Source organism: Armigeres subalbatus, chromosome 2, assembly GCF_024139115.2.
Source record: "Armigeres subalbatus isolate Guangzhou_Male chromosome 2, GZ_Asu_2, whole genome shotgun sequence".
In the NCBI taxonomy this organism is placed as follows: Eukaryota; Metazoa; Arthropoda; class Insecta; order Diptera; family Culicidae; genus Armigeres; species Armigeres subalbatus.
In genome coordinates, this window is record NC_085140.1 from 443,078,515 (window position 1) to 443,102,380 (window position 23,866).

The 23,866-nt window shown below is 38.3% G+C and overlaps 1 protein-coding gene across 1 annotated transcript in view; it reads right to left on the reverse strand.

Annotated features, from left to right (window-relative positions):
- The window catches only part of LOC134213681 (CUGBP Elav-like family member 1), a 495,491-nt gene that overhangs the window by 470,555 nt on the left and 1,070 nt on the right, over window positions 1-23,866 (reverse strand). The window lies entirely within an intron of this gene.

Here is a 23,866-nt window from a genome sequence, read left to right on the forward strand (position 1 = left end):
GAAATCTGCAATTTTTGTTCCTGCATAACGGATTGCTCCGCCTAATAACATATTCGGTCAAACAGCTTTCAGCCAAGTAGCCTTCTGCCCTTTTCCATGTGGCATATGAGAAACGAAAGCTGGGAAGTGGAAAATGGTATATAACTAAACCGGAGTGAGAAGAAGTGATTTCCGCTTCACACTTCCCTCTTCTCATATCTCAACCCATTATCTCTCACTTTTTATTTCCAACTTTCACATTTCTCACTTCTCATTCTGATTCGACACTGATATAAAAAAAAATTGAATTTTATCCGTTGGCTCGCTTTTTATTAGGTACCCCGGGGCAAGTGGGACCTAAAACACGCTAGTTCGGCAAAATTGATACTTAGAAATCAGGGTATTTAGAACTCTAACCACGGATACATCATTATATGCTTCCATTGTTGAAGTGTAGACGTGTTGGAAGCCATTTATTTAATTACAAAAAATATTGGTAGTGACAGAAATAAATTTACCTGTAGGACCCACTTACCCCTTCAAACGGGGCAAGTGGGACCTATTACGCTTCACACTGTCGAACGCAACTAATTTGAAGATAGGTATAATGTTCATATAGGTATAATTTTCATATTATTTCTGAGTCGCAGTGTTTTCAGATCATGGATGGAGGTTAGTTGCTTGTTGGACTTTTGTCTTTGCCACAAGAAAAGGATTAAAATGTTAGAAGATATGAAAACAAGGAAACAGCCGATTGAGTGTTATTGCATTCCATTAACTCATTTTTCTACCAAATGTTTTAGGTGGAAAGGATAAGCAAATCTTTATTCACTTTCCGAATGAATATAGCTCTGTTTAGGACACAAATTATAACATAAACCAGTACAGTCATACCTCGATATAACGTAACTCAATTTTTATTTTCGTTACGTTATATCGAAGCAAATTCTTTTCCCCGATTGTTTCCAATTTTCAATCTTTTTTATAAAAGAATTTTAATCTTAAATCAATGTTATTCATCCAACAGGGTGTTCCAACCTTTCTCACTATTTTTTTTCAAATTGGTTTTCTTATGTTCGGTTCTTTGTTTGCTTATCTGTTTCCTTTTTTTTCATGTTCTTCATTTTTTTCTTATCTGTTTTTAATCTTAGAATATTACTGTAATCAGTATTCTTTTGATGATGTATAAATAGATATAAACCGAAATTTAATATCAGCTTATACCAGATTACCGTTCTTTATTCATGAAAGTAGAACTCAAGCTCATAACAATTCACAAACCAATTCACAAACCAATTCACAAACATTTTTTCTGCACTGAAGCCATTTTACTGCTGTTTGTTAATTACGATGTCCATGATATTAGTACGCATGTGACGCAGCGAGAACTAATTAGGCAGATTACCATAACAAACCCATTGAGGGCTGGTTGTTCTGACATGTTTACATATTTGTTTACACTTCCAAAATTCGCAGATTGTGATGCTTCTTCCTACGTTGATATTGACTGCTTTGTGTTGTCACTGGCATAGTGTCGGTATGCTACCTTCCCATCAATGCTTCTCAGCGTGCTTCTTACGACTGACAGTGGTACATCATCCTCATTCTCGATTTCTAGAGCATTGTACAGAATATTGTAAAATTTACGGATCGAGTCAGTTGGAATTATCTCCCACGTTTTGGCGACCGGAAAGATCTTTTAATTTGATCTTCTTCACAATCATAGTAAGATGTCCCTTAGAAAAAATGTGCTAGCAAAGTCTGCCTCGAGTCTACCGAGAAGAAAATGGTAGGTCAGAGGAGGTGCCACTCTGATTGAGCTCATAAAAACATGCTGGCCAGCCATGCAGAGAGGGGGAGCACTCAAATATTGACTTGGTTACGGAAACTACGGACATAATCATGTCGTTTATGGGAGGCCGGCAGACCTTCAGCAAGAATCTCAAACTCGCCGTGCTAATTCTCTGCGACCTAGTTGCAGTGGCTCTGCTAATGTCTAGTAAGGAGGCTGAACGTGAGATATGCCTCCTTATTGATTTGATTATTATTGTTCGATTTGGTTGCAGGTTGCCGCCCCAAAAACGTTAAGGTAGCAGTCCCCCCGACTAAAGTTCATCGGGAGAACAACCGTCCCTGGTGAGAAACTGAGAAATGTTATCCCTAAATAGGCGAAAAGGAAAACAAAGAGAGCCGTAAAACAGACGGCAAAGGAGGCCATGGAGGAGAGCAAATACTACCTGGTCAAGTAGAAGATGTCAACTGCATCCATAGAATGCAGAAGGGCAAGATGATTTTCGGGATCCTGTTCAGAAGAGCTCTGCGTTTAAAAACTTTACTGTAAAGGGGCTGGTTGATGTGATTCATGTGGGAGCCCTATTCCCAGTTGAAGTCATCCAATGTAAGGGTTTGGATGAAGATCTGGTCGATACATTGAAAGATTAGTGAGGAGTTGAGATCCAGAACACAGCTATTGGTTTAAGAAAAAGTTATGCGGGCACGCAGGTAATGAGCATTTCTGTGTGCCCGCCAGATACGTTTGGCGGCAGCCAAGAAGTTGCTGAATAAGACCATGTTGAAGGTAGGATTGATGGTATGTAAGGTGATCACACACCAACGACTTCTGGTCTACTACGTTCATTAGTCATATACTTGCAAGGGATTCGACCGTAGTAGGCTCTATCGGAGGTGTGGTGCCGAAGGCCACAAAGCCCATAATTGTCATGCCGCCCGTGGTTCTTGATCTGCGTCGATGGCGTAAGCAAAAAAAAACCATCGGTGGGCAAGCTAGTCCGGCCGTTGGACGGGCTCAAGCTTGCAAGTAACACAGTTGAACTTAAATGACTGTGAGGCAGCCCAACAGCTGCTGCAGTAGTAGGTCGTGGAATCAATATAGGTTTGTTATCCGTGGAACCAATGTAGCCTTGCTATCCGATACGTAACACATAACTGGGGCCACTGGGGGATGGGGGTGGGTGGGTGGATGTGGTCAGATAGGTCCAACGTGGTGTTATAATGGACTTGCGGTCGGTATTCTATTTCAGACCTGAACTTCGGCCGGAAATTTCGTTTATTACTGTACTGATTCTAAGCAAAATATTTACTGTATCTCAGCAATCGAAACGTCACTTTTACTGAGATCTCGGCAAAAATCATTTTTGCTGAAACTCGGCGGTGCACACCTCGGGAAAATAAACAAAAAGTGCTGAGATCTCGACGAAAAAAATAAGAGTGTTAATATGGTTTAATGGCTCAAGAAGCTAGTCGTACATCGATGTAACGTTCTGCAGCACTGGATCAATGGCTTATTCAAAATTAACTCGACTTTTTGGTACAAAAGTATCATCGTGTTAGCCTCATGACATACGAATGCTAAAATGGATTTCGACCAAAAACTCTAGTTCATTCGAATCGCGCCTGTTGTCGAATAATGCGCTAGAAGGTGTCATGCAGAGAGGCGGGTGTAACAGCCGGGGTACGATTTTCAACATATCTAGCCAATTTATTTGTTTCGCGGATGACATGAACATTGTCGGCCGAACATTTGCAAACGTGAAGCAACAAAAGTTGGTATGGTAGTGAATGCATCGAAGACAAAGTGCATGCTTGTGGGCGAAACAGAACGTGACAGGTGCTACCTGGGTTGTTACGATAGACGGGGATATTTTCGAGGTGGTCGATGAATTCGTCTACCTTGGATCCTTGCTAAATAATGTTAGTCGTGAAATACGAAGGTGCATTATCTATGGAAGTCGTCAAAATGCGTCAAAAAAACTTTACGACCGCACCAAATGTGTCATATACAAAACGCTTATAGGATCGGTAGACCTCTAAGGACATGAAACTTGGACCATGCTCGAAAAGAACTTGCAAGCACTCGGAGTATTCGAGAGGCGGGCGCTTAAGACCATCTTTGGTGGCGCCAAGAAGATGGTGTGTGGCGGCGAAATATTAATAACGAGCTCGACCAGCTCTACGGCTAACCCAGCATCCAGAAGGTAGATAAAGCCAGAAGGGTACGATGGGCAGGTCATGTAGCGAGAATGCTGGTCAGCACCTCAGCACAGATGGTGTTCGCTTTCAGTCTAGCAGGTACAAAACGGCGTCGAGCGCAGCGACCGAGGTGGACTGAGCAGGTACAGAATGAACGATTCTTCCTCCACCCTACGTCTGTTGAGGACGGTCATATAGTGGATTAAAATTTAAAAAATATTTTTATAGTCAATGAATCACGTTTAAAATGTAAACTGTTAAAAAAAGTCAAGTACGAGACACGGAAGACGGCCTCACTGTTGAGGTCGAAATACGTATCTGTCAAGATACAATTAAGTGGTGGAATTCAATGGGATTGCACAAACTCGTCTTATGACAAGTGAAGACATTCCACTAAAAAGCTCAAAATAATTTTCTTAACAAAATTTCCCTGGTAGTTTGAAGCCATGATCAAGCAATATCATTAGTACGGTGCGTCAAATGTTTTTGATTACAAATACTTTTGTGTCAGATGAATTCGTTGATAGTTCTGCTTCATCTTTCTAGAAAACTGTTACCATCAAAAACGTTTATCGATTCATCGGCAGCCATAGTACCCACTTAACCCAGATTTTCATTTGCCCCGGGGTACCTTACACCAAGAACACGAATTTTCAATATTTATTTTCATTTCATCAGCCTTCATTTGAGTAGAAACGGCAATATGACTTTTTTTAAATCGATGCGTGATTGTTCTGCCAGTTTTAGTGTTATTTATTTACCTTCTATTAGTTTTTGCCCAATGAAGAGACCGCCGTGAAAAATTTTCAACGTTCAAGAACAACTGCACATTACTCATAGGTCAAATTGCATGGAAATTAGCAAAAACATTTAAAACAAGCGATGCAAAATCGTCAAAATCGAATTGGGAATACCGAATACTTAGATTTGTTAGATCGGACGAACCCAACAGATGGTCAGGAAAATCTGGCAAAATTATTCAGCTTAAACGTGTGACCGTAATTGATGAAATGGGAGCTTCGAACAAATACGTTAAATTAAGTGAATTGGGGAAATTCTGATTTTTTAGGAACCGGGATGGCTTTCCTTTGAGCAAATAACCACTTTGGTCTCGAATGGAAATTTTTGGTGATCATCGGGCTGGTTAGAAAAATCCGGCATTATTGATAATTGGACAAGTTGGACGAATTTGACAAAATGGGCAAAACGAGTGAATTGGATAAAAAGCACAAATTTGGCAAATAGAGAGGCAAATTGGCTCAAATTGGCAGGCAGGGAATTCTGAAAATTGACAAATTGGGAAAACCCTTACAAATAAGTGAAATTGGTCAAGAAAATCCGTTAGATTGGTTAATCGGGCTAGATTGGGTAATTAGGCTGAAGTTGAGAAAATGGGAAAGCCAAATGAAAACAAATTAAGCCAATTTAATTGGGCAAATTATTATGCCAATGGAAGCGATAGCTACATCCACCCAACGGAGGGCAGATTTTAATATAGTTCTGCATATGATCCTTATAGAAACGGTATAATAATTTGGCATATACAATTTTGGAAGATTTTAATACAATCGTTGTATTTAAATCTCACAATTTTGTATTATTTTTAAAGAGTATCTGTATAATAGCTTACATTTGTTGTATTAAAACTTCACAGAGTTGTACATGCCAAGTTTTTGTAAATTTGCTACCAAAATTTTCGGTAAATATTGAATACACATAGGGTAAAATGCCCAATAGTGGACCCCCTAGTAGCGGAATTTAGCTCTTCCTGTCATAAGGAGTAAAAATTTTCAACATATCAATTCTGCTTGATAACTAATAACAAGTTCTACATCTCCTCTTCACGATACATACATAAAACACTCAAATACACGACGTTATTCGTTGAAATTAACATTTTAAAGTCTGACTGAATTCGCCCTATAGTAGACCCCCTGGGGGTCCATAATAGGAAATAGGTTCCCTATAGTCGACACTTCATTTGATTTTCATGTTCCTTCTCGGGACGTTCTGCTTCCCTATTATGGACCCCCCAAAATATTCCTATAGTGGACACTCTCGTGTTTATTTTTTACAGAATTTTAAAATATCATCTAATTTTACTTTCCATAGCATTTCCAATGCATGTAATCATAGGAGACTAATCATAGGCGAATTCGGTCAGAAATTAAAATGTTAATTTTAACTAATAACGTCGTGTATTTGAGTGTATGTATCGTGAAGAGGAGATGCAGAACTTGTTATTAGATATCAAACAGAATTGATATGTTGAAAATTTCTTCTCCTTATGACAGAAAGAGCTAAATTCCGCTACTAGGGGGTCCACTATTGGGCATTTTACCCTAATGCACTTGAAGGATTCCAAAAACAGCTAGTAAATTCAATTGATATTATAGCTTGAATGTATTCAAATTGTACTGCATTATGTCATGTTCATCTGATTTAGTGAAATGATGCTATACATTTAGGGCGAACTTGTTGGAAAAGATCCATGTACGTCCAGAATAGTGTAGTATTGGTTTTCTCCTGCGTAGATATTCGAAGAAAAAAAAAATCAAAATATTTAGATTTTCCCTGACATGTCATAAACTAGAAAAATCTGCTCTAATCAACAAAATTCCGAAACATTTCCCTGATTACTGACAAATCCGCTCCACTTTGGCAAAGCAATCCAATAAGCGTAAATCTGAGAATCGCCTAGTGTTGTCGTTTGCCTCAAGTATCGATCCCCTCGTAAAACACTACACGTTCCACTTGTTCCAGGGTTGCGCCACGCGTAATGGCGTTGCACAAGATTTGATTTGATTTTTGCTGTTGAGGGCATTGCCTCAAGGTGGAAAATGAGAATCGTCGTTCCCCGTCGTCGCCGTGCCGACTCCGACGATGCTGGCTGCCAGGCCGGATGGGAAGGTTGATTTTTCTATATCATTATTTCGATAACATCGCACTCGAATTCGATGCGCTCTAACGAGATTGTACACAAGTCCTGTGTTTCCCCCGGAGGGGCGAGCGAGAAGCCAACGCCGACGACACCGTCAACGAATGGATGAATGGGCGGGTAAAAGAGCGAGTGGGTTGCGAGAAGGAATCCTTCTGATTATGTTTACTGCTGCTGTTCTTCACTACTTTCACGCGGGACGATGCCTGATGCCGGGCAACTAACGGTAAGATACCCGAAAGGGGTAAGCTGTCAAAATTATATAATTGAAAGCGTATTTAGGACGAATTCTTATGCTGAATTTCTTTTTGATTATTTCTTGCAAGTTTTTCCGTGTTTCCGTACGATCAATTATTTAAAAAAAACCTTTATTATCTATTTTCTAGTTATCATGAAGAACACAGTAGCATCGTGGTTTGGATATCCGTGAAACAATAACGATTGTAACCAAATGACAAAACAAGTTTCCCTTTTGTCGCCATCCTCTGCTCGGGCGACTAACAACAACGAGCGAGCGAGATGAGACGAGCGGCCACCAGCCGGGGAAAATTCGAGGCCGTTTTCTCGACTTCTTGGCCTCCGTCGTCGCTGAGAGTTCATTAAATTCACCACGGATCGGTGCACCTAAATGCAATATCGGAAATAATTGAATCTAATTTTTCTGCTCCCGGAGGGTTTTTGTTCCTCCTTTTCGATTATTGGAGGGAAGCAGACTGCTCTGATTTGCTCTGGCGCTGAATGGGTTCCGGCCTGGACGGATGGAGTGCTTGCCTTTATGTGCGGCATTATTTAGGCGGTTCGATGTATCTATTGAAGCGTTATGATTATTACGGTGCATGACGGAGTTTTCCCTGCTGGAAAACTAGTGCAGGGAAGTTGATCGATTGGAAACTAATGGGGAAAGAAGTGAAGAGCAAATTTGCGTTCTTAAATAAGTATTTTCTTTAAGTTTTAGCTTAATTAACAAAATTGACGACAAAATTGTGTTATCTGTATCTGTATCAATCAATCATTAATACTAGAATTAGATGACAATCCTGACTTTGCACGTGTGGAAGCTTTTCCTATTCGATAAAACCGGCTCTAAGCTGCACTCCGCACAAGCAGTTAGTTCTCCCCAAGTAAATACACGCTAATTGCACCTCTAACCGCTCGAAACTGGGATCCGAAAGTTTTCCCTCATCGGCACCCATCATCGATTAATTACTATTCATGTTGTGCAAATTTGCGCGCACACGGCTAATTATAAACTTTTCTCATTGCTTGCTTTTTGACGACGGCTGCGACGACGACGATGCCGATGACGGAAGGGGATCATGGAAAAAAGAAAAAAAAAGCTGAAATTTCACTGAAACAACAAATAGAAATGCAAAAAGTTTCTCTGGAGCTTTTCCTACTTTTAGGCTTTACTGAATTCACCGAAAAAAATAAAACTGGATTGGGTGGCCAAGTGAATTCAAGGAATGTTTCCATTTGCTCGCTGTGCTAATTGGAAACGTGTCTTGGTAGTGTTTTGATCAGTTGAAATCTTGGAAATTTATTTGGGATTTGCAGCAAAAAAAAAAAAAAGAAAAAAAATTGTCTGTTGTAATGAGAAAATTTACGTGTTACGGTCTTTCAAAACTCGATTTCAAATTTTATTTGAAGCATTTTTTGTGAGTACTTACATCATATCTTTGAAATGACATATTGCTGAAGCTTAATTGCTCTCCATTCAAGTCTTAGCCTTCTTTTTTTTAACTCACCTTAAAATGTTGATTGAGTCATCAATCAAATATTGGAAGTCATCTTTTGACGTAGGTGGTTGTCAGTAGTGAGAAATTGATAATTCCGAAGAATTTCCCTGCGAACATTCCGAAGAATTTCCCTGCGGAAATTCCGAAGAATTTCCCTGCGGAAATTCCGAAGAATTTCCCTGCGGAAATTCCGAAGAATTTCTCTGCGGAAATTCCGAAGAATTTCCCTGCGGAAATTCCGAAGTTCCCTTCGGAAATTCCGAAGAAATTTCCTGCGGAAATTCCGAAGAATTTCCCTGCAGAAATTCTGAAGAATTTCCCTGCGGAAATTATGAAGAATCTCCTTGCGTAAATTCCGAAGAATTTCCTGCGGAAATTCGAAGAATTTCCTGCGGAAATTCGAAGAATTTCCTGCGGAAATTCCGAAGAATTTCCTGCGGAAATTCCGAAGAATTTCCTGCGGAAATTCGAAGAATTTCCTGCGGAAATTCGAAGAATTTCCTGCGGAAATTCCGAAGAATTTCCTGCGGAAATTCCGAAGAATTTCCTGCGGAAATTCCGAAGAATTTCCTGCGGAAATTCCGAAGAATTTCCTGCGGAAATTCGAAGAATTTCCTGCGGAAATTCGAAGAATTTCCTGCGGAATTCGAAGAATTTCCTGCGGAAATTCCGAAGAATTTCCTGCGGAAATTCCGAAGAATTTCCTGCGGAAATTCGAAGAATTTCCCTGCGGAAATTCCGAAGAATTTCCTGCGGAAATTCCGAAGAATTTCCTGCGGAAATTCGAAGAATTTCCTGCGGAATTCCGAAGAATTTCCTGCGGAAATTCCGAAGAAATTCCCTTTCGGGAATTCTGAAGAATTTCCCTTTCGGAAATTCCGAAAAATTTCCCTTTCGGAAATTCGAAGAATTTCCCTGCGAAAATTCCGAATAATTTCCCTGCGAAAATTCCGAAGAATTTCCCTGCGGAAATTCCGAAGAATTTCCCTGCGGAAATTCCGAAGAATTTCCCTGCGGAAATTTCGAAGAATTTCCCTGCGGAAATTCCGAAGAATTTCCCTGCGAAAATTGCGAAGAATTCCGAAGAATTTCCCTGCGAGAATTCCGAAGAATTTCCTGAAATTCCGAAGAGTTTCCTGCGGAAATTCGAAGAATTTCCTGCGGAAATTCGAAGAATTTCCCTGCGGAAATTCCGAAGAATTTCCTGCGGAAATTCGAAGAATTTCCTGCGGAAATTCCGAAGAATTTCCTGCGGAATTCCGAAGAATTTCCTGCGGAAATTCGAAGAATTTCCTGCGGAAATTCGAAGAATTTCCTGCGGAAATTCCGAAGAATTTCCTGCGGAAATTCGAAGAATTTCCTGCGGAAATTCGAAGAATTTCCTGCGGAAATTCGAAGAATTTCCTGCGGAAATTCGAAGAATTTCCCTGCGGAAATTCGAAGAATTTCCTGCGGAATTCGAAGAATTTCCTGCGGAAATTCCGAAGAATTTCCTGCGGAAATTCCGAAGAATTTCCCTGCGGAAATTCCGAAGAATTTCCTGCGGAAATTCAAAGAATTTCCTGCGGAAATTCCGACAATTTCCCTGCGGAAATTCCGACAATTTCCTGCGGAAATTCCGAAGAATTTCCCTGCGGAAATTCGAAGAATTTCCCTGCGGAAATCTGCAATTTGAAGAATTTCCTGCGGAAATTCCGAAGAATTTCCTGCGGAAATTCGAAGAATTTCCTGCGGAAATTCCGAAGAATTTCCTGCGGAAATTCCGAAGAATTTCCTGCGGAAATTCCGAAGAATTTCCTGCGGAAATTCGAAGAATTTCCTGTGGAAATTCCGAAGAATTTCCTGCGAAATTCCGAAGAATTTCCTGCGGAAATTCGAAGAATTTCCTGCGGAAATTCGAAGAATTTCCCTGCGGAAATTCGAAGAATTTCCTGCGGAAAATCCGAAGAATTTCCTGCGGAAATTCCGAAGAATTTTCCTGCGGAAATTTCGAAGAATTTCCCTGCGGAAATTCCGAAGAATTTCCCTGCGGAAATTTCAGAGTTTCCCTGCTGAAATTCCGAACAATTTTCCTGCTGAAATTCCAAGAATTTCCCATCGGAAATTCCGAAATACCGAAGAATTTCCTTGCAGAAATTCTGAAAAATTTCACTACGGAAATTCCAAAGAATTTCCCTGCGGAAATTCCGAAGAATTTCCCTGCGGAAATTCCGAATAATTTCCCTGCGGAAATTCCGAAGAATTTCCCTGCGGAAATTCCGAAGAATTTTCCTGAGGAAATTTCAAAGAGTTTCCCTGCTTAAATTCCGAAAAATGTTCCTGCTGAAATTCCAAGAATTTCCCATCGGAAATTCCGAAATTCCGAAGAATTTCCCTACGTAAATTCCGAAGAATTTCCCTACGGAAATTCCGAAGAATTTCGCTATGGAAATTCCGAAGAATTTCCCTACGGAAACTCCGAGGAATTTCCCTACGGAAATTCCTAAGAATTTCCCTACAAAAATTCCGAAGAATTTCTCTACGGAAATTCCGAAGAATTTCTCTACGGAAATTCCGAAGAATTACCCTACGGAAATTCCGAAGAATTTCCCTTCGGAAATTCCGAAGAATTTCCCTGTGGAAATTCCGAAGAATTTCCCTGTGGAAATTCCGAAGAATTTCCCTGTGGAAATTCCGAAGAATTACCATGCGGAAATTCCGTAGAATTTTCCTGCGGAAATTACGAAGAATTTCCATGCGGAAATTGCGAAGAATTTCTCTGCGGAAATTCCGAAGAATTACCCTGCGGAAATTGCGAAGAATTCCGAAGAATTTCCCTGCGCAATTTCAAAGAATTTCACCACGGAAATTCCGAAGAATTTCCCTGTGGAAATTCCGAAGAATTTCCCTGCGGAAATTCCGAAGAATTTCCCTGCGGAAATTCCGAAGAATTTCCCTGCGGAAATTCCGAAGAATTTCCCTGCGGAAATTCCGAAGAATTTCCCTGCGGAAATTCCGAAGAATTTCCCTGCGGAAATTCCGAAGAATTTCCCTGCGAAAATTCCGAAGAATTTCCCTATGGAAATTCCGAAGAATTTCCCTACAGAAAATCCGAAGAATTTCCATACGGAAAATCCGAAGAATTTCCCTACGGAAATTCCGAAGAATTGCGTTGCGGAAATTCCGAAGAATTTCCCTGCGGAAATCGCGAAGAATTTTCCTGTGCACATTCCAAAGAATTTCCCTTCGGAAATTTCGAAGAATTTCCCTGCGAAGTTCCGAAGAATTTCCCTGCGAAAATTCCGAAGAATTTCCCTGCGGAAATTCCGAAGAATTTCCTTGCGGAAATTCTGAAAAATTTCCATGCGGAAGTTTCGAAGAATTTCCCTGCGGAAGTTAGAGTTTCCCTGCGGAAGTTCCGAAGAATTTCCCTTCTGGAGAATTTCCCTGCGCAAATTCCGAAAAATTTCCTTCCGAAATTTCACAAAATGACCCTTCGGAATTTCCGAAAAAAATTTCTCCAGTAATTCCGAAAAAATTTCCTCCGGAAGTTTCAAAGAATTTGCTTCCGGAAATTCCAAAGAATTTCCATTCGAAAACTCTAAAGAATGTTCCTCTGGATTTCTGAAAAAAAGAACAAAGAATTTTCTGTGGCGTTTCGAAAGAGCTTCCCGTGGATTGTCCAAAGAGTTTATATGGATATTCCAAAAAATATATTTAAATAATATCAATAATAATCTCGGCTTAGGAATTTCGGAGTTAACCACTGAGTAAGTGCTTTATAAAGGATGCAATGCAAACAAAAGAAGGAAAGGCAACAAAGGAGCTTGAAGAAATCTTCTAATAATTACTTTTTAATTTTGTTTGAATCTTAATCCCAAAGTAATGCAAATTACTATTTTGACTATTTTTCCGATTTTTTTCCAGAAATTCTCCAAGATTGAGGGAATTATTTTTGTAGATATGAATGGTCCTTCTAATTGGATTCATTTACGAAACTTCGACTGGACTAGCTGGCCACAAAAAAAAAACTATGACTGTAGATCATTTTCTCGCGTGATTGCAATCCCTGTCTGACAGTTATGATGTCGGTTATATTTCTTCACAACCAACAAGTCTTGCGATAACAAAAACGATATCGCCGCAGAAGAAAATATGCCTCTGGGGGTGAATCCGCAAACCGTTCCGCAATCTGTCGAGATGATTCTGCGAGCAGAAATGAAACTAATTAATAACATTTCAAGGGAAAAGACAACCTCTTCTCTTGCAGGAAACGGAAATAGGAAGTAGGATGTTTTCATCGGACACAAAATAAGCTGCTCTATATCTAATGCAATTGTGATGTTGTGTAGGTCACGGTGGGTTGGATAGAAAGAGAGATACGAAGCGAGCTATTGCAGCTACGATGCTTTTCAACGCATTGTAGGAAACCAATGAAAAATTAGGGCATTATTATTTAAAAGTGTGCTGGAGTGATAAAAGCTTCAAATTCATCTGTCATGCGATGTGCCTCAATAATGTTAAAGGATCCAATTTCAATACTTTCTTCACTATTCAATAAAACCGCACTTCACCAGAAAAGCGGTCTATCTTCACCTCGAAACAGGTAACCCCATAAACCCAGCTGAAAGGCACCGGATTAAATCGTCGGGATCGGAATGAACAAACATTCTAGCACTATTTTCCTCCTCAGTTACCTCAGTATCGGTCAAACAGAACCCGCCAGCCCTGTCACTGCTGATGCAATGCCACCCGCCCTTCCCGTTCAGTGGAGAAGTCGAGTCCTCGAGAGCGTTACTGTCAAGAAGTTGGTTAGCCCTCGGAAGAAAACCAAGAGCAAGCGGCTCAAGTGTCGAGGTAAGTAGAACAGGAAGTGCGGCCGCCAGTCAGTCAGCCAGCCAGCTGGCAGGAAAGAAAAAAAAAACGTAAACTTTGTGTAAACTTCTGACATAGCTCCCGTGCGCGCCGGCTCTCGCTATATTCACCGCAGAGAAAAAGCAGTTTTCCACCAGAGTGCATATCCTTGGCTTAAAGTTCGGACGCGTGGGTTTAAGTTTCTGTTATAATTTTTTTTTACCTCGTCCTCTATATTTCGCTCGTTGAGTTACGAAACAGGGGATGAGATTAAAATGCCGGATGAAAGGTTTCATTTCTCTGCACGTTCTCGCAGTTGAATCCGAGCGCTGGCTGCTGTCGGGAAGAGACGGGACCCGGGAAAGACGGTGAAGTCCAGAAATGTGCAACAGAGCGGTCACGATAATAGGTCGGTTGGTTGAATAGGACTCGGGACTTCGGGAGTAGAGGCGAGAAACGGAGCAGAAAAACAGGAGGAGAAAAAAAGTTGTAAAAGGAACTTTTTTTTTGACTCCTTCCTGAAAAAGCTGTACCGACCGAAAGAGAACAACTTAGTTATGGAACCTGAAACTGAGCAAAATGAGATTTTCGGCACAGTGAATGGAGGAATTTGGATGGGTTCTTAAGAGGCGGAACTTTTTTTTCGAATCCCAGTCTAAGGCAATCGTTTTTTGTTACAACTCCAGTTGGATGAGTAATTCCTTGTATTTCTAATCACCGTGAAATAATAAAGCAAAAAAAATCACCGTGTAATGACTTATTTATCGTAGATCGGTTTGATAGATTGAAAAAAATATCCAATCAGTTTAGTGTTCCATATTAGGTTGCTCATTGTATGAAATGCTTTATCTTCATGACTAACGACCCCCGACGCACGCCAGATAGACGATTCCTTTACCATCATTCTGCATATCGGATCCGGACATTTGTCATTTCTATAAAAGGGAAGGTGAAGCCTCAGAACATCTTCATAGTTGAGGTGTTTGCACGAATGCAGATTCAGATTTCTAGGACTGGTGAGAATAGAAGGTCTTTGAGAAAAAAGACCACGATATACATTTCTCAGGGTACAAAAGTCTCGAGAACAGAACAATCCTTTAGATTTAGAATTAAATTTTTATATTTTACTGCTAGTAAACCTAGCTAGTAGACCTGACAAACTTCGTTTCGTCTAAAATTGATTTATTCTCTGATTAGTTCTCGAGTTATGCAGAAATTTCTGTTCCATTTGTAAAGAAGACCTCCTTTCCAGAACGGGGAGGAGTTTCGCACCACCACAGAAATATATCTTCATTTCCAAAACCCCCACATGCAAGATTTTTTTTTCATTTGCTTGATTAATTTTTGAGTTATGAAGAAATTAATGGTCAATTTGTATGAAAGCCCCCCTTTCAAAAAGGAGGAGGGGTCTCGAACCATCGTAAGACCCTTCCCCGGCCAGACAGACATGAATTCATTTTTATGTATATAAAGAAGATTACTTTATTTACTGTGAAGAACGTTGGTCAAAAACAATGGTTTCAGCTCTTCACTAGTCAATGATAATGCCAGTGCTAAGAAGCCACTGGCAGAGAGAGGAGCTGATAGCAGGTCCAATCAAGGGATCTCCGCAGACAAAAATACAAATACCTAATACCAAATATAACACAATGAAATAATCTTTAAATTTTGTCGGGTAATGAAAATTGGTCTAAAGTGAGGTAGAATGGAGAACATCAGGTACGATAGGAAGAATAGTTATCCACGTTGAAGTCCTTTATGCGGGGCTTAGGCCAGGTGGCCAGTTATAGTAGTCAAAATTCGATTACCCAATTATGAAACGCAAAAAAAACGTTCCTGAATTTATGAACCAGCAAAAATACACCGTTATTAAAGTCACAGATTCGAGAACACCCGTCACGTTTTGCAGAACATTCCAGAAAATGTGAATTTTGCTTCCAAAACGTGACTCAAAATACACCACATTTCACAAATTCGTGAATGCTTTTTTGTTACCAGCCAGTCGGACCCAAAACTTGGTGAATAATATCGTTTCATAACCGACTAAAAAAGGGACATACATATAGACATAAAGACATTCCAGATCGAAGATTTTCATGTTTTTTTTTTCAAAGTGGAGAACTGATCAAAGTGTCAATGGATTTTTTTTTCAGATCGCTCATTGAGCGTCGAAGAATGATAATTTTCGTATACCAGTTGGTGACAAAGGGTATGGAGTTTAGGAGGAAAAATCGTCAGCTGACCTTGTTGGGACGAAGAGGTCTCATGATACGGGCTCCTTCTATTTTGACAATATTTTTAAGCATTTACTATTTCAACTATCTTTCAATATTCGAAGACATTTTAACATTAAATTAAATTTTGCCTTTGATTGATTTCCCGTGTTGCTTTCTATATTTTGAATGTTGCAAGTCGTAATAAACAATAACAACAGATGTCGTAAGGCGTTTAGGCTAAACAATAAAAAAAATCCCCTCACTATCCATTTGCCTTTCTCTTCTCCACCCTATCCTTCTCATAGTGAGTGAGAAGTGATAAATGAGAAGAAATAAGACGCTCTACGTGAGAGATTCTTCTGGGTTTTTAACCCCCCTTCCCCATGTAAGATTTCTTTCATAAAATTGATTCTTTATTCATATGCTGCGTATGAAAACGGCAGACTTCCTTCTCCCCAAAAGTGTTCTCGTAATAAGTGGTCGAGTCCCTATGTGAAATAGGCATTGGTGTGTGAGAAGTTAGAAGTCAGCAGTGGGCAGAGCAAAAAGATAAATGAGATATGAGAAGAGAGAAATGAAAGGCGACATATGAGAGGTGGAAAGTGAGTAATGGAAAGTGAGAAGTGTACATTGAAAAATGAGAAGTGAGAAGTGAGAGGTATGAAGTCGGATATGGGATGTTTATTGTTCTGAAAGCTGAAAGAAGAAAAGAAAATATAACTTTCTAAAGAAGAAAAGAAAATATAACTGGTTTATTATTAATCATTTCTGAGCACTGAATTAAAAACAAAATAAATCCGATTTTGTCACATTTCCTATTTTATCACCCCAAAATTCACCAGGGGTGATAAAATGGGGATATTACTGTATAAAGAATTAGAAGGAAAGCAGAATGAAGAATAGAGCTAGAGTAGGGAAATGAAAATGTAGAAAAAATGATTGAGGACCAATAGAGAACGAGCATAAAATAAGAAAAAAGAGGAAAAAAGAAAGGAAAAAAAGTGAGTAAAAACAGGATGAAGTTAAAGAACAGTTAAAGACAGATGAAGAATGAAGAAAAAAGAAGTATGAAAGTATTAAAAGAGGTTAAAACAGAAGAAGGAAGATACAAAAAAAGAAGAAGGAAAAAGGAAAAATAAAGAGGAAAAAAGTTGAAGTACAAAGAAAAAGGAAAATAGAAAAAGGAAAAGTGTATCGAGAAAAAGTAAGAAGGAGGAAAAGGAAAAAACAAAAAAGAAAAGGAAGAATGAATAGAAGAGTAAAAATGAGAAAAAAAAGAAAGAATAAAGAAATGAAAAAGCAATAGGAAACAAAAAGTAAAAAGTAAAATGAAAAAAGGTAAAAGGGAAAGGGAAAATGGAAATAGTAAAAGGAAAACGGAGAAAGAGAAAAACAGAAAATGGAGCGCCCTTAAATTACGTAACGGTTAGAGGTGGGAGGGGGGTTGGAAAAAGTTTGTCGATACCATACCAAGTTTTCAGAAGTTTATAAAAAAGTGCCACATGGGGGGGAGGGGGGTTTAAAATGCCAAATTTTTGCGTTACGTAATTAATGGATCTTCCCAAACGGGAAAATGGAAAAACAAGAAAAAGGGGAAGAGAAGAAGGAAAAGGAAAGAGAAGAAAAGGGAAGCAGGAAAGGGAGATGAATATAAAAGAAAAAAAGAGAAAAGGAAGCAGGAAAAAGAGAATATGAAGGAGGAAGAAAGAAGGAAAATTAGGAAAAAAAAAACAGGAAAAACGGAAAACTTATGGCTCGTGGAAAAAAAGAGATGTGGAATAAAAAAAATCCACAGCAAGTTTTATGAAGGGACCATCATATTAACCGAGAAAATATGTTTTTATATTGGCATAAATGGCTTCCATGAATCGATATCGAGTCGTAGGACATAAAGGTTTGACCGTAGGAAAAGGTAGACAGAAAAATTCAAAGGAAAGAGGAAAGGAAAACGATAAAGGAGAAAAAATAGTAAAAAGTGGAAAGGAAAAATAAGAAAAAGAAAAGAAAAATGGAGAAGAAATAAGATAACAGGAAAAGGGAAGAAAGACAATGGGAAAAAAGAAATGAACAAAAAAGACGTCTAACTTGAAAAACGACTGTGTCATCTGATAACTTTGGAATTAGTGGCTTTTCAGTCTCACAAAAATGGTTTAATTTCCTACGTTTCGGCCCTTGGTCTTGGCCTTCCTCAGGGATTTAAACATGCAGCGTCTCTGGCTAAGCGCATAAAGCATAAAGAGACTGAAAAGCCGCTAATTCCAAACTTAAAAATGTCAGAACAATTTCCAATTTCAGAAGAATCTCCCGATCAGTTTCAGAAGAAACTTTCCTTCCTATGGAAATTTTGGGAGAATTTCCAATGCTAATTCAGAACAATTTTACATGAAAATTCGAAAGGATTTAAATTACGTACCGTGGAGGTACGATATTCTGCGCATTTAAGGAAATTTTGAAAAAAAAAATCATTGTTATCGAGAAAACAATATGAATTATTAATATCTTTATGTAGTAGATGTGTAACTATGAATCATGAAAATTTTCATTAAATTGACCAAGAACATATATTATTAATCGATTTGTAAATTGCCATATGGTTCCTAATTCTGGGCACATATTTTGAAATGTTCCATATTCTGCGCACAATGTTCCTAATTCTGCGCACAATAATAAAAACTCAGTTTGGGTAATTTTTTGTCTCATGAAAATGTTCTGGAAATTTATACAAATATTTCACTACTTTTGTACGTTTTTAGTATTATTTATGTTCCCTAAAGTGTATCTGTCTTCAACGTTTTACCGTTCTAAGTATCCGCTAAGTATACGAAAAAACGTCTGCTCCAAAACGAACTTTAATATAAGACCTGGTGAATTAGACCCAAACGCTCAAACTCAATTGACTCAGCTACGATGAATTTAGATGATGCCTGTACGTACGTGTATGTGTGCATGATGTATGTGTATAAAGGTCTTATTAAATTTTGAAGTCCATTATCTGATTTCTCGCTATCACCACAAGTTGATTTCGACTATCTATTTTCCCGTTGAGACAACTTTCCAGATCGGTTATTGTGTTTATGTCAATGGTCAAGTCACTGTTTTGCCATGTTTACTAAAGTTCGCCATTGATGAAAAGGCAATTTTTTATTCCGACCAATCGGATATTTATACGGAATGAAAATACATGTAATCAAACACGAATAATAAGACCAGTCCTACATAAATGCTAATATTGCCCAAAGTTCTATTTTCTCAAATGTGGAAATGCCAGTCCAACCTAGGAAATCTCCGATTCGGGAATTATGTCGATTTTTCAGGGAAAATTTTTCGTGCTAGTCACGTGATATACACATTTAGATTAGTTACCTCGAAGTATTAAAAAACGCTCACTGGAGCTGTTCAGTGGCCAAGTAGCAGATATCCCTTGTCTCTCTCCGGATAATTTATCTTCGCATTTTTTTTTGTTCTTATTGTTTTATTTCAGCAGTTTGAAATATGTTTCCTTGCCAAAACAGTTGCTACGTCCAGCTTCGATTGACAAACTTATTATTGTACCTAAAGCTTGCTTCATTTAGAATTGGAACAAACTTTTGCTCATATTGTGGCGCTCCTGGTGGACGGATTTGGAAGTTCTTGGCGCCCACGTGTCGGGAATTTTGTCAGCTTCACGTATGTATTTTTGACATTCCGCAAATCGACTGTACTTTGTAAACAATCAACAGGGAAGCCAAAAAAAGGGGAAAAATTGTGCACAATCATTTGGAAAATCCATTGTGGTCTGCATCAAACAGCTGAAATTGCCCAGAAATACCGTATGGCGCGTTATCAAACGGTATAAGGAAACATTGACGACGATTCGGAAGCCTCAAGCCAATCGTCGGAGTGGAACTGTCGACCGGAAACTGCGTGGTAAGATTTTGAAGACGATTAAGAGGAATCCCAATCTGTCGGAAATTTCGGTGCTGCCCATAGTACCGTGAGGAGAACTCGACTCCGGGAAGGAATCAAGTCGTATCGAGCAAACAGCCAAATCGGACCATAAAAAAGAATAGTGTCGAATAGTCGAATAGTCGAGTCAAGTACAAGACACTGAAGACGGCCTTACTGTTGAGGTCGAAATACGTATCTGTCAGGATACAATTAAGTGGTGGAATTCAATGGGACTGTTCAAACTCGTCTTATGACAGGTGAAGAATAGTGTGTCCAAAATCCGTGCTCGGAAGCTATACGACCAGGTGCTGACCCAGTTCGACAAGTGTCTTCTGATGGACGATGAAACCTAAGTCAAGGCTGACTTCGGGCAAATCCCAGGTCAAAAATTTTACTTGGCAACGGCTCGGGGGGATGTTCCAGCCAAATTTAAATTTGTTTTTGCCGACAAATTTGCACGAAAATTCATGATTTGGCAGGACATTTGCAGCTGTGGCAAAAAACGAAAGTTTTCGTTACAAATAAGACAATGACGTCGGAACTATACCAAAAGAGTGTCGTCAAAACGAATTTTGCCGTTCATTCGATCCCACGACCATCTCGTAATATTTTGGCCAGATTTGGCAAGCTGTCATTACAGCAAAGTCGTTCAAGAATGGTATGCAGAGAAAAGGGTCCAGGTTGTTCCAAAAAACCTTAACCCACCCAATTGCCCCTAGTTTCGCCCTATTGAGAAATACTGGGCAATCATGAAGAGGAGACTCAAGGCAAAGGGAAAGGTTGTCAAAGACATCAATCAGATGAAGACCTGTTGGAATAAGATAGCTAAAACGATGGACGAAGAAGGTGTGCGCCGCCTAATTAGCCGTGTTACAGGAAAAATTTGAGAACTTCTTCGAAACCGTGACGAACAATTTCATCCGTCTTTTTTCTTAAAAGCATGAAGAAAACGCTACATTTGTATAAAAAAAGATCTTGAATTCAATAATAAATAACTGAAATACAGGCCACTGTTTTTGTTCCAATTCTGTCTGAAGCAACCAATTATCCATTCCGCGCACACAATTAGGAACAGAAAGTTATTATTATTATATTATATATTCTGTGCATCATAAATTGCTTTCTATAATATAGAGATTACACTCTGAAAGCCGATTTTTATCATATTGAAGCAACAAATAATCTGCTTTTGCATTTCGCTTTAAAAAAAATGAGTCCAAATCTTTTTTTGCTCAAATTCGAGAAAAAATGGTTTACGTGCGTTTTAGCGCTGCTGCTAATGGAGACCATTTTTAACTTTTTTAGATTAAACCGCTTTTGTCTTTCCTTATATTCCGTTATCAACGCTAATTTATTGCTTTGTTATCTGCCCATGACAACAATGAATTCTCAAGGGAAACGAGGGTTAGATTATATTATTGTGTGTACGAACTTTCTTCTGGAAGAAGATTCTCTATTCCTCCCGTGGATTCGCATAAGTGTCTTTGCTTATGGAACCACCCCACCCATTTTGGCCCTTCATACAGGAGTTTAATGAAATATCTGGCTGCAAATCTCTCTAATGAAGATCACGTGGGTTGTTGTCAAAAAGCAGACATTATTAGAAAAGAATATGCGTATTTTTTTTGGTGAAACACTTGCAATTGATATCAAATTGAAATAAAAATATCTACATTAAATGTTTTCAAAAAGTTTCAAAAATTCAACCGGTCAGCACAGAATTACAATTCTTATGCTAAAATAAGCCTTCTGTCAAATTTTCAGCTAATTCGGGTAAAATTTCGAGGTGGCTCAAGTCGATTTAGTGTTTTTGGGCCATTTTCAATGTTGAAAAAAATCTAACCAGAGATATAAATGCTAAAAATCATCGCAACAACCTCTAAACGGAAGCTTTTGGTGTGCTCTACAAGTCTTGTGAACATTGCGATTCGTTCCGTTTACGTTTTGACCATGTAAAAGTGATTTTCAAGCTTTTAAGTGCATAGAAACACTGTTTCCCCTAAAAGTCGTTGTTCTACAAAATTCTTGAGTGTATTACAAATCATTGATAATTTATAATATTATTATTCCTCTTTTTACCGTGGACATTTAGGTAATATTGCCAACGTGCGATTCACCGTTAAATTCTTAACAAACAGAAGCTGAACATTTGTCATAAATTTACACGTTAGGATTTCTTCAAACAAGTTATTCGAACAAAGACGCATTGGTTTTTGATGATATTTGCTGCTTATAACAAACGACTTCCAAATTTAGTTCATTGCACCATATGTCTTTATGCTTTTACCATCGAGTGCGTCATAGTAACAAGTGAAATCAAAGCTTTTTTGTTCGAACAACTTGTTTGACGAAATCCTAACGTGTAAATTTATGACAAATGTTCAGCTTCTGATTTTTAAGATTTTAACGGTAAATCGCACATTGGCAATTATATTACTCAAATGTCCAGGGAAAACAGAGGAATAATAATATTATAAATTAGCAATGATTTGTAATACACTCAAGAATTTTGTAGAACAACGACTTTTAGGGGAAACAGTGTTTCTATGCACTTAAAAGCTTGAAAATCACTTTTATATCTCTGGTTAGATTTTTTTCAAAATTGAAAATGGCCCAAAAACACTAAATCGACTTGAGCCACCCGAAATTTTATCCGCATTACCTGAAAATTTTACGGGAAGCTAACTTTAGCATAAGAATTGAGATTCTGGACTGACCGGTTGAATTTTTGATATTTCTTGATAACATGAAGAGGTCTAATCTACATACCATTTATTTTCATAAAACTTAATACAATCTTCCACACCTGATGCCGGATTACGTGTCTAGTATCATGTAATACACATACACACATGAGCCATCGTTTATCGAATAACAATTTTCAGTCATCATCAAACTCACAAATATCAGTCATCTTCGGACAATAAACGGTAAAAAATTAAGATTTATTTTGAATGTCGTCATTTAGCGAAATTCGCTAAAAAAATAAGCCCACTGGTGAAATCGTTTCCCAAAGACTAGGATTTGAAATACGAAGAGAGTTATTGCAGATTTCCAAAAATAATTGAAGGAAAAACATATTTGTGACAGATTGTGTGTGTCGAAATTGACATATCTATATCGTGGCTCCGTAAAGTGTTATACACGCCTGAGCCTCTCGAATAAAATTTGAAAAATTATATGTTCGTTTTTGTTTGAAAAATTTATTGAAGTAGAAAAGATTGCATTAATCAGAGAGGTGGAAAACCATGTTCTTTCGCCCCTAGAGAGGGCACTTCGATAGTTAGGTGTATAGAAAATAATCCATATCAGTGCTGAAAATTTATTTTTTATTGGGAGAAATCACGCAATATTTCCATAAAGCTCCCTTTCACTATCTGGGAAAACATAAACAATGAAAGGAATTATCACCATATTTCCAGAGATTTTTATGTCATGAAAGTGTGACAAACTATTGTAAATACGCTGTCTCTGCTTATAACTACTTTCAATTTGAAAATCAAGAACAATCATTTTAAGTACGCCTGAGCCTACCAAATAAACGAACTTGAAAATAAAACAATCATTTATCGACTAGTCATCATTGTTTGATCAAATCTATTAAAATGATTTTTTAGAAATTTAGGTTTGAAAACAAACCAAACATTTCCTTCTGATTTTGGTCGATAAACTTTTCAGAATATATTCCGATATTTTGATTCATACAGATCTTAAATATTTCCACATTCTCTACACTTATTCCTTTTTTCAAATGATTCTGATTCGTAAGATTTCAGCTCCTTTTCATATTCTAATTATAATCGGAGCTGTAACAATTTTTCTAGGCATCCAGACTACAGATTCAACATGGAATGCGGGACGTTGCGCAACAAGAAGGTTGAATTCAGGACTGTCCCGCATGATCCGGGATATCAGGTCACTTTATTTTATACATAGATTATGTGTATTTCTAGATTCATGTGTTTTCACTAACATTTGTTCGATTATAGGATTCTTTTACCCAGATTAATGATTGTATTTTACTATTTGAACATGTTTTGTATTGGTAATTACTCAGTTGTATTCCAACTATCTTATTCGATTTTCAATACATGGTTAGTATCTGAAGATTTGTTGCGTGGTAGAAAAACTTAAGTTAGTTGGTTCGAATACCACTGAGTAATGAAAGCTGGACTCCGTAACAGTAGCTGACTGCCCAAGAAGATCTAATTCATAAACTCTCTTCCTATCATACCGAATCACAAATT